We start from the raw sequence: 12276 nt of genomic DNA, 5'->3' as shown, positions 1-12276 counted from the left end.
AGAGGATAAGGCAAGAAAACATTATTATCCAGAGGTTAACATCTCAGAGAAAGTGGATGGCAGATTTCAGCATAACAGGCTTAATATATGAACATGCGTAACTGAAAATAAATTAATTCAACTCATTTAGTTATGCCCTGTGGTGATTAGAATCACAGTTCCAAAACAAAACAAAATCTGAAAACTACAGAGGCCACCCATTCCTAAACAGGTATCGGTCAGACTGGAAGTGTTATTAATAAAGCAAAAAAATTAAGCACATAGGTCACAGGGCAGAGCGTCTGCTTAAGAATGATGACAGAGTCCCAGGCTATTTTGCTCTAGACTATTAAGGTCAATGAGTGGGAGATTCATTTCCAGGTTCTCTTTCCTTTTCATTCAGAAACACAAGCTCTTGCAGTCAGGGCTTATGACAGGCTCAGCATAAGAGGAAACATCATGGACATTAAGGAAGAAATAAGAATTATGAAATGCAATATATAGGAAAAAGCCAGAACACAGGTAGCAAATAACAGGCAAAAGAATGGAAAGGAATCAGTGTATTCTTTTTAGTTTGGAAAGAGCCCAAAGAGGCAGAAATAGGGTCAGAAGAATCTATTTTGGCTAATAAAAGCATCATGGAAAGATATCCAGAATGTCAATATTCTAATTAAACTAACCTGTCATCCTGAAAATATTGCTGTCTTCTATAGCAGTGGTAATTTGCATCTTTTAATTTTTAATTATGTTGAAATCCTATAAATTTAATTATAACATTTGATGGGACAGATCTTAATTTCTGTGAGCTGCCCCACCCATCCCTATGTCACTCCAGAAGGGCAGACACTGTGGCATAGATGGGAAGCTGCAGCAGGAAGTAGGAATTAGTGAAAGCCAGTGAATCCCCCAAGAATGAGTGGAAAGGACCTTGCCCTTTGTTAATAATTGTCAGGAAAACAAAGACCATTACATAGTTTAGTTCATAATGCCTGTTTATAAATTTAGGGAGTTCCCACCTTATATCTCTTAGCAACTTTTGTTTCAAAAACAAGGTGGTTCAGGCACCTGTATGGAGATTTTGAAGTGATGGGGATAGCAAAAGGAAAGTAGTTACTCTTTCTGTTAAAACCTATTTGTGATCATCCATTTTATTTAACTGATAGCCAATAGAGACAAAGCATGTGGAAGGATTTTGTCACATTAAATCAGTGTTTCGCGACCTTGGCAACTTCAAGATGTGTGGACTTCAGCTCCCAGAATTCCCCCATGCTGACTGGAGAATTTTGGGAGTTGTCTGGTGGGGACATGGAGGACTGAACAGCTGTGCCCGCAGGCTCAGCGGGCAGACCTGACAATGTGACAGTTTTTTCAGGCTCAGGCAGGTTTTTCCTGAAGCCCAGGAGTGTTTTTCCAGAAAAAGGAAAACACCTGGAATCACCCCATCTGTCCTCCGAACAGCTGCTTGTAGCCAGAAGATCACAAACGGTGTTCATGTTTCACTGGTAAGAGCTAGCTGGGAGGCTGGGATGTTACCACTTTCCAAGCTGCACTGTAGCCTTAAAGGGACCCTAAGACTGGCCACCCCATTTCTAAATCACCCAATTTATATTTCTTTTAAGTACGCGTATCCTAAGATAAGCTTTCTACAGCAAGGAGAAGCAGACTTTCTTGGTGCTTACTGTTATTTTGGGGATTAATTTTTTTTAAAAAATTATTTTTAAGTTTTGGACTTTGTTTTCCATCCAAATATTAAGGAGGATTGAGAGTAAATAATTGTCTCCCTGTTATTATTTTTGTACCTAATTTGAAGATATTAGCATTTTCCTACATGTTGAATCAGCTGTTTTGAACTTTCAGTTTTCTGCTTCTACTTTCCCTGGAGAATTGTCTGCATATCTCACTTTCACTTATGTAAATACATTCAGGAATTCTTTCATATCTTCGACTTTCGCTAGTTAAGCTCCTAGGGGGTGCCATAATCTACTGTGTGAGACATGGAGGATTTTAAACAGACTTTCTCTTACTTCCACCAAGATTTTAAACAGATTCTTTCTGATTCCTATTAAGTTTTTATGAAAGGCATTCAGGACATTGTGGAAAATATGAGGTCTAAAATATGTCATCTGGTTGGGAATGTCATGGATGAAACTGAGGAATTTAACTGACAGAAATGTCACTTCTAAAAGTGAGATTGGGATTTCTATTGAAATGCTGGATGAAGATTGGATAGTCAAGTTGGAGAAATTTAAGGGAGAGAGCGAGTTGCAAGCCACAAGTGAGAGAAGTCTTGAGACCTGCATTATTTTCTAAGGAAAAACAAGTCATAGGAATCCTGATGTGGACTAGGGCCAAGGTGGTAGGGGAGCTTCAGCTATTGAGACTCTGATCCAGATCACAACTACAGAATGATATACACTTGCCTGCTCTTGGCATCAAAATTTCCTTTGTCCCGTGGGGAGGCTTCCTTCCAATTCAAATAGCATTTTATTTAAATTCATGATTTTGGTAGAATCAACCTCTATTTTGTTCGTCTTTATTACGGATGTTGCAGTGCTGCCTTGATATATTCTGAAACCATTTGAACAAGGAAGAAGAGCCATAGAAATTAATGGTGCTGATTTCTGTGGTATTAAATGCAGCTCCTGTCCTTTCCTTCTTAACTGGTTATCCACCAAAGAACTCTGAAACCAAACTGTGAATTGTTTATTTCAGAGGGTTAGGAGACTTGAAGACAGTGGCAGTGTTTTTCCCTGCCTCCCACAAATATTATATAGAACTCAGGAAGAAATATAATGCTTTTTAAAATAGCATTCCAATATTTTAAAAAAGAAAAGTGCAGTTGCAATATGCTGTTTATGGCTTTCTTTTGTTATGTGATGACCTAACTCATACAAAACAGTGCAGGCACAAGAAAAACCTATCATCCCATTTTAATCATGGAATGGTGTTGGTGCATGATGTTCTTCAGTTACTGCTAAAGAACAATGTGTATTGGAAATATGCTAAACAAACAAACATAAAAGAGTAAATGGAATAAAATTTCTGAGAAAAATAAATGCAGTGCTTTTCAGGTATGTGATAGTTAAAACAGCACGGAGTAATCTTTATTCACTTGTTCTCATCTGAATGGTCAGGGAAATGCCATCCTAAAGAAAAAGAGCCTCAAATCCACAGGTTTGATCCAAAGGAAGTTAGGAAATCAGTAGGACTTAAGTGAATGCATGTTCCTCTTAACAACCAAGGAAAAATTGATTGCTTCATCAGCTGTAGAAAGCAACATTTCCCAAACTAAATTGCTTTTCAGCAGAAAATAGCTCCCCTGCCTATTGTGTAAGGCTGTTGGCAGACTTAGCAAAGTAGGCTGGATTCAGCAATACAATAGAGCATTTGTATATCAAAAGACTGGAAACAGGTCGTCAAGGTAAAACGTACCATAAACAGAACTGTTAATTTGATTGTTGGCATGACTTTCTGTTACCTTGTCAATATCTTCCAAGTAATTTTGTTTGAGTTGGCAACATTATCTTTATTATTATTATTATTATCAGCATAATTATTGCACCTGCTGTTTAAATTTGATATATTTGTCTTATCAGAGTTGAGCTTAGGCCCACTTTTGACTAGCTGGATTATTTGAAAGTCAAAAAGCAAAGAAAAGGATGCACCTCTAAAACTGTACTCATTCTGTTGACAGTGTTTTTCCAATAAATTTTCGTGGGAATGTGGTTTTTTATGTAAGTAGCAAAATCTCATTGGTGTTGGAAGATGAGGGGCTCTGTGAAATAGTTTTGATGTACTTTGCCATGCAGCCAAAAATGAAGCAGCAGCTTATGATGCCACAAATGCATTACTCAATCGCCACAAAGAGAGATTGTACTGAGAAATAAGTGTAAGCAAATTTTGTTTACAATTTTAACTTTGCTGTACAACATTTGAATGCCAGAATTATTAGGAAGGACCATGATGAAAGTGATGACAGTGGAAGTTAATTGTGGCACAGTAAATAACCTCCCAAACTCACTGTGATTCAAGTCAAGCTACATGAATGGTTTGCAAGTAACGACTTAAATAGTTGTGTCTATAGATCTTTAACAGTGAGTATTGGTACTGAAAAAGGAATACAACAGAACAGAAGGAAATAAAGGAGTTTCACTTTCAGGTTAGAATTCACAAGGTCTATCCCAAGATCTGAATTCAGATCTTAGGAATACAACCAAATACCCACTGACTCAGGAGTAAGCTGGGTTAAAACTAGTGGGACTTACTTCTGTTTTGCATTTGTTGGTCTCCTTTATGACTCAGTGTGAGAATAATTATTAAGTTCCCACTAGTAATAGGCCATAGGGACATGGAGTCATGTTATTTATCCTTCAACACATCAGCCTGCCTCCTGGCTGCTGATACATAACAGTCTAACAGGCTCTCATGAATTCATATTAAGTTAGAATAAATAATAAATTTCCACTTAAGCACATTCACTTACATATTTTCAAACATCAGCCTTCTTGATGTTCTCATCTTACACATCTCTGCATGAAAATGCATCAATAGGAAATATCATAGAGAAGGAACTGGAAGCAACTCTTAGTCCTTATTGTCTCTAAACTATATAAATAAGGAATCAAAAGGACAGCTGCACAACCACAGCATGAAGAAGAAACTTCCAGGGCTAAAGTTGTTACTACCAAACAACACCTGTGAGCTTAAATACCAACATTCTGGTATCACTAGTTGTATAGGTTCAAACCCTAACTATACCATTAACAAACCAAATCCAGTAAATCTATGGATCAAGCCAAAGATTCCTTTGTTATGTGAGAGATAAGAAAGCATGCATGAGCACAAGAAAGGAAACAGCAACAATTACGGATTCAAGGCCATTGCCATAGGAAATCCAGCAAATGCCTCACCTTGATCAGTGTTGGAATACAATTTAGGCACAAGATTTGAACTCTGTACAAGCAGTTGCCATACACAGAATAAATATGCTTGGGCAAGGAGTGGTCTTCCTTTCAGCTATCCATTCTTGCTTCAGATACTGCTGCATATAAAGGGGACCTGCCCATTATAGCATCCCTTGCATAGAATTCATTTGACAGGAAGTCAGTATCTGAAACAGACTATGACTGCAGCTACATCCTTGCACTGATGATAAGATTCTATAATCCAGAATGATGCTAATTATAACAAAACCCACCACATTCCCAGTATAATAATTATACATGAGATTAAACAGCAGCAGAAAATACACTCAGAGGGACAAAGAATAAGTAAATCTTTCAAAGATTGCACAACAGGACACCACAAAGTCAAGATGAGAGAACCTCAGAACCTAAATTTATCTCCAGATGCTGTTCCTCAAATATTTTTATATGCTATACACTTTAAATTGCAGCTATGCCAAATAACAGTTATTTTTAACATCATTAAAAGATTATCATTACAAAGAAAAGTTGAGAGAGAGAGTATTAAAATACCAATTAGGCAGTACTATATGTCTATCTGGCTGCCTGCTTCTATTAATGAAGCTTTCTGATTGCACCACAGGTGGTGTGTAATAATAATAATATATTTGGTCAAAACCATTAAGACAGATTTGGAGATAATTATGCACAGGCTTTTCTAACCACAACATCTTGGCTGAATTTTCCATTACACGAAAGAGTAATATACAGTATTATAAATTAGTTACTCCCTCAAAGGCCATTTAAATGAAAGCCTAACAGAAAAGAATGATTGGATTAAACTGATGAGAATTTGCTAAAAACATAAGAAAACAAAAACCAGTTGATAGATGGCGACATAAGTATCTACAACTTGATTTCTCTGCTGGGGAAGAAATCTCATATATCATCATTTACTCAAACTCCCTGGTCTCTTTGCTTGTTTACAAACTAGGCTAATTCAATAATAGAATCCTATCATGAGTAATGATGTTTCCCTAGTATCTAAAATAATTTCTCATTAAAATGTTAAACAGGACCAAAATGTTAGACCCGGAGACAGTATTATACTTTGTCTCTCTTATTCTCCAGCTAGAACAGAATTTGTGAATGTCTTCTTGTTTATTGTAGAAGGGTGATTGTAGAACCTGGTTTTTCTACCTTATAATTAATACTGTAGGCCTACAGTATTAATCCTAAACTGTATCATATATTTTGTTTACTTTGCTATTATCATTGTCTTACCTCTTACAAACATCTTGCAATTTAAATGTTTCTTTCTAGTTAACAGGGTTTGTGCCTGTGCATTTTCTCATGTTATCAGCAGCTTTCATGCACTTAATTGTCCTAAACAGAGAGATCTAACTTTAATTGCATGTATGTTATGATAACCTTCTGCTATTAGATTGGGACACATAGAATTATTGATAACATGGGCTTGAAAGTTCTTGCTTCTAACATTTTTATTTTATCATTCAGATGAAGGAAACCTTCATGCAGCTAGGGACCACACATAAATTAAAAACATTATTTTTTGCAGTACATCTATGCTCATATTAAAAACACCTTTAAAAATGTATACAGTAAGGCTATAACCAGTGGTGTCATTCCCTTAGTAGAATGGTATTCACCAATGGAACAGATTTTTCTTTTGTCCTTCAACCCCATGTACCCTAGGACAGATCTAGATACTGTGCAGAGCCAAAGAGGAGTCCTGTTGCATATGATTTAGAAACTTGGTACTTGCATAATTTGGGATGCAACTCATAAACAGTCCCTAAATAACACATTAAATAGCTATGAAGTTATCTATGAAAATGGCTCTGTCTTTATGACATTATAGGATATTAATTATAGGATATTATTAATTAATAATAGGATATTATTATAGGATACCACCCATGTAGTGCATTGTACTCTACATCAGACAGATGCTTTTCCACAGTATCAGTAGAATCCAAGAATTAAATTTATAAGTTATTGAATGGCCAATAAATCATGGATCGCAAAATCCCACAGGTTTTTGATATTCACATAAAATCCTGTGAAATTTCAGTGTTCTCCCATGAAATCTCCTAAGATTATAACATAAGATTCAGTGAACTTGGAAGATGTTTTCCATGTTTTAATTTATTAATCAGTTTTATTTTATAGTGCCCAGAGTCTGGAAAGGTTTATAACAGCAGCTGTCTAAGAAATGTCCATGCTCCCTGCTGGAAGTCCCTTAGACTGAACCAGATATTCTTTGTATGCAAAATAGAGTCTACTGTTAAGTAAGGCTATCCCTATTGAAATGATTTTAATAATTTAATTTTTTTTAAAAAGCAAGTGCCTTTTAAATTAAAATCTGTTCATAGAAAGATAGGGTAATTGAATATTCTTTTCAATATATCTCACTTAAGAAGTTTTGTGTTGGCATAACTATCCATAGGATTGCTAGTTTAACAGCATACTCTGGTTCAGAAATGAGGTCCTAAGCATCCAGTCCAGATCAAAAGGTTGTTACATTATATATCCTTTTTCTGTATATGAAGGCATGCTGTGATGGATCCCCCTCCGCCCACCCTCATGACAGAGGTGTGGCTATGATATATCTCATTATTGCAGCCTTCAGGTATTCAAATATTACCATCCTCTTGATCAGGAAACACCAGACAGCAAAAATACAGACATCCCCAGGCATGAAAACATGTTTATAATACCCTTACAGAATAGTGATTGTGTTCTTTTCATAGATTAAATCAAAAGAGAGAGCTTTGCCTAAAGAGTGAGATACATCGACTTTATGCTGGACTGGAAGTTTGGAGGTGAAAAAAACCCCCAATCCATATTAATTGTTACTAAACTGTTTTATATCCCAGGATGACAGAATTCAACACAAAAAATAGGATAAAATAAGGAGTTTTAATAAATTTGTTGTATTCATATAGGCAAGTGCTTTCATCTTAAAAGAATTTTATTTAGCAATGAAGCTATTATTAGCATAGTTAACATCTGTTGTTGTATGATGTCAACTTCTACATCTAATTTAATGTTGTTTACTTTGTGCCTTTAAATGCTGACTACACAAATTGACTACTTAGAAAAAGCTATGCTTGCTGGGAAGTAGAGATATAATTCATCTTCCAATAATTATGTCTTCTATGATCCAGTGCCCTATGTGGATTCCCTGAATTTAGACAGAGAAGGCAACTCTTTGTGAAAAGAAAATTCAGGTGGTGTTCACCATCAATTATAAAGAATAAGGCAACTAATTTTACCAAGTTTCTGTGCATTTGTAAGACTGTTGAGATCCACAGATATCATTAAGACTCAACATTACAAATCAGTTTAGTCACATTTGTTTCAATAAGAATTAAGAATATTGTTTTTCAGAGCAACCCTAGAAATGATTATTCAAAAGAAAAACCTACAGTGGGGCTTAATTCTTTGGTTGAAACCCAAGTTCTTTTCATTTACCCTGTGCTCAGTCAGTTGAATAAATTCTAATAGATTAATAGATAAAAGTTTACATTTGTATATGGAAAACTCAAACTCTTGTTCACGTAGAAGGTCTCAAATTAGAGTACTGTCAAGTGATTCGCAGACTCTCTCTAGAACTCTTTGAAGGAAAAATGAATTTGTGCAAGAACTACAGTTTGTCTGTCTGTCTGTCTGTCTATTTACTGGTACATATTAGTGGCCTTTTTTTAGATTTATATAATCCCTTGGATGAAGTAAATTGCAAAATAGGAAACCTCACTACATGTCCTCAGTTGCATCATTATGCATCTTATGGAATAGAAATGGCTTTCTCATGTCACGATCTTATACTGCCACTTTCTGTGTATGAAAATTGCAACACATGGGCAAAGAAATTAGGTAGACCATCACCATCTTTTCAGCTCCCTTTATCCAGCTTTTGTAATTATGTTGGAAAAGACAAGCAAAACTATATCTGCTCCAGTAGTTCTAAAATTCCCCAGCATGGGATTACAACTCCAGAATCAAAATCTAGTGACCCGTAAAACTGATCATGGAGAACACAAGACAACATAGTAAGAATTTAATAATAATATATTTATCCTTCTGCCTGAAGGAGCATATATTTTTATATTGTGGGGGATATATATATATATAGAGAGAGAGAGAGAGAAAGAGAGAGAATATATATATATATATACACACACACACATACATACATATATATACATACATACATACATACATACACACACACACACACACACATACATACACACACACACATACAGTATATGTATATACATATATATATATAGAGAGAGTTACTGTTGTTGAAAAAAGCTAAAAAAATCATAATAGGGTTTCTTTTGTTGGGGAAAACTATATGCTTTAGCTATCCATAATTTTCCATTTGCATATATCCTATTAGAAAAATCCAGTTTTCTTAAGCATATACTTTTAATCATATACTCCAGCTGTACAAGATCACTGGCCACACAAGGAAAATTATGCTTCTAAGGAGTATGTATTTTTAGCCACATTTCTACATGACAGGAATTCATGTTTGTAAACAATGTTATACTTTTATCTCAGTGTAGTACCAGCCATCCTTTGTGATGACGGTAGCAAAGTGGAGTATTTTAATATTTAAACACTACTTTTGGCAATATATAAAATATAACAGAAGCACATCATGTGCATTTGTGTTGAGCACTTATCTAATGTAGGCATTTCATAATGTGAAATGTTTACCTTTTTTTCCCTAAAAATTCAGTGAACAATTTAAAAAGGGAATTGTAGAAAGTATAGAAGGAAGAAATAGCAACAACTTATATATACATTATATTTAAAAATTTAATAAGCAAATAGCAATTTATTCCAATGTTTTTCTTTTAATTTGGCTCTGAAGTGAATCTAATTGTGCTGAGTGGATTAACTCCCAACTCAGTGCACATAGGATCTGGGCCAAAGTAGATGGGAAAGACAAAATAAGAATTTTTAGCACAAGAAAAAAAGAACTGTTTGCTGATTCAGTTTTCCTTTTTTATCATAATAAGGTGTATAATTTTTTTATTCAGAAAATAAATATATCACCCTCAGTTTGATATTGCTGCCGAAGACATTTATCTATCCTGAATTTATATAGCATTAAAAGCAACATTCAGTCTGCTATGTCTTTGATAGAAATTACTTCCTAACTATAAATAAAAATGATCAGACTTTGAACTGTTAATGCTAACTTCAAATGAGCTGTTAATACTAACTATTAATACTAACTTCAAATGAAAGTGTTAAACATTGCCTGTTATACCATATATCCAGGTTGGACACACAGACAGGATGTACATTCAACCTTTCATAAATTACCCAAGAACAAAAGTAAAAAATAAAATTACTTATACAAGCTGATATTAAACAAATGCCATGGCATATCCACTATATTGACTAGTGGATATGCATGGTGTGATCTTAAAATTAAAATATTACAACACACTGCCAAGTTAATTTAAACCATCTTTAATGTTTTGGAGTTACTCGAGCAAAATAGCAGTGAAAGCCATTGGAAATGGGCACATTTTATACCAAAATTAAGACTCCTAGTCTCTACTCTGCTTTTATTTCATTCTGCTAAAGTTCCTAAACCTGAAGTATATTAAGCTATAGAAATAATTAAGAGATGAGGGGAAAGCAGCCAGAGATAGTTCGCTGGAGTCTGGGCAAGACTATCAGGAACCTTTTCGCTGGCTGAGATCAGACAAGCATAAGAAACATTTTGGTACAATTTCATGATGCACAGCTATTAGTAATTCCTGGTTTGAGGGTGCTAGTAGTAAACTACCTTGCCAAACACTTCATTGCGGGAGCAGACCTACAGTTTGGTGCTGATTCATAGTTATCTAAGCTTCTTAAGTTACTAGAACTAGCAAGTAATATATTTCAGAAGGCTCAGAAACAAAGTTGTGCAAGAAATTATCATTTCCCCCCCCCTCTGTCTGATTATCTTACTTCAGGCTGGTTAGTATATCAGAGCTGAATGCACAAAAATCATGATAAATAAATGATATTATTATTATTATTATTATTATTGGCATTTTTACACAAAATGTGCTCTACTTTTCTAGCGGCTGAGTAAATCGCTGCAGCTTGCACATAGTTATGACACTTGAAATTCACTGATTTCACTGAGTTTCAAGCTGCCAGAGACCAGAATGGCAGCCAAACTCTTTAACCAGTTCAACAGCTTTTGATCAAAGGATTCCACCTGCATTTTCGAAGTAGAAGGTTTATCATCGTACCTAAACTGCGCAAGTACTTAAGCAATTTTCTATTTAACCCTAGTGGCTGTTGTTTTTTTTAAAAAAAAGAACTGAAGGAGAGACCCAGTTAAAAAGCCCTTACCTCATTTAGCTGCTGGTTCTGTTGGGGAAATCCTTTAGATAGAGCAGTAAAAAGAATGGTCAGGGTATGCCAGGTATTAAGTAAACATAGGTGGCAGGCTATCACTTCACATAACCTCGTAGCAGTGAAGATAAATGGATGTGATATTAATTTTAAAACATGTTTTAGAATGCTTAGCTGTCCAATTGTGGAATCCTTTAGGTCACTTCCTGTTATTCTGATTGGATCTTCTAAAATTAAACTTTAAAAAAAACAGTGCTTGCAAATATTTGCATACAGCCGGCCAACTCACACCTTCACGCACAAACAAAACAAGTCTAACCAGGTTACATTTGGGTCCTGAGAACAAAAGAGAGTCTTTTTAATGGATGAGACATTGGTTTCCGAGCGACTGAGTAATTGAGTGAGTGTGTGTGCGTGCCTGTGCTTTTCTTTAACAGACCAATCTATCCCCACCACCCACCACCCCCACAAGACAGGTTATTTCAGAGAGTTAATGCAAGCAATTAGAAGGAAGGAAATTACGTTTCAGAAATGTATTTGTAAGTTCAGATCATTTAAAATCCACAGGCAGGGAAAAAAGGTTAAAACACTAAGTGAACTATATGGACATTTGCATTGGCAGCAAGTTTAAGCAAATGTTCCAGCCCTGGAAGATTGTCTGGCTCCTCCCTAGTATTCATTTACCCACAATAAGTCAGTATATGAGACTAATGAGACTCTAAAACTATCCTTTCCAAATATTATTCCTGCACACACACACAAAACAATATGAAAACTTGGCACAAACTGAAAGCAGCATACCTGCATAAGGTGTGACCATAGATGTGGCAATCGGTATCAAAGGGGACAACGAGAATGTATGTGCTTCGTTCTGTTCAATATCCAGGTTGCCTTTCATATTCTAGGAATAAATAAGTGCTATTTATCCAGGATACTTACAAGGTAATTTGTGCAGATAGGGGAATAACAAGAAGACACTTGAGGTTTG

At 35.4% G+C, this 12276-nt stretch overlaps 1 protein-coding gene across 3 annotated transcripts in view; it reads right to left on the bottom strand.

The window, feature by feature from the left end:
* The window catches only part of EHF (ETS homologous factor), a 33927-nt gene extending 22518 nt beyond the window's left edge, over nt 1-11409 (bottom strand). For 2 of the 3 annotated variants that reach the window (XM_063289623.1, XM_063289624.1), the window contains exon 1: nt 11286-11409. The gene's annotated coding sequence lies outside the window, so the exon portion shown is untranslated. The remainder of the gene's footprint in view (nt 1-11285) is intronic. The other variant, XM_063289622.1, reaches the window with a different exon arrangement.
* Nucleotides 11410-12276: the final 867 nt, after the last annotated feature.

The sequence above is a fragment of the Candoia aspera genome, chromosome 1 (assembly GCF_035149785.1).
Source record: "Candoia aspera isolate rCanAsp1 chromosome 1, rCanAsp1.hap2, whole genome shotgun sequence".
NCBI lineage: Eukaryota > Metazoa > Chordata > Lepidosauria > Squamata > Boidae > Candoia > Candoia aspera.
Note: the sequence above shows the minus strand (reverse complement) of the source record. Positions and strands in the feature narration are given on the sequence as shown.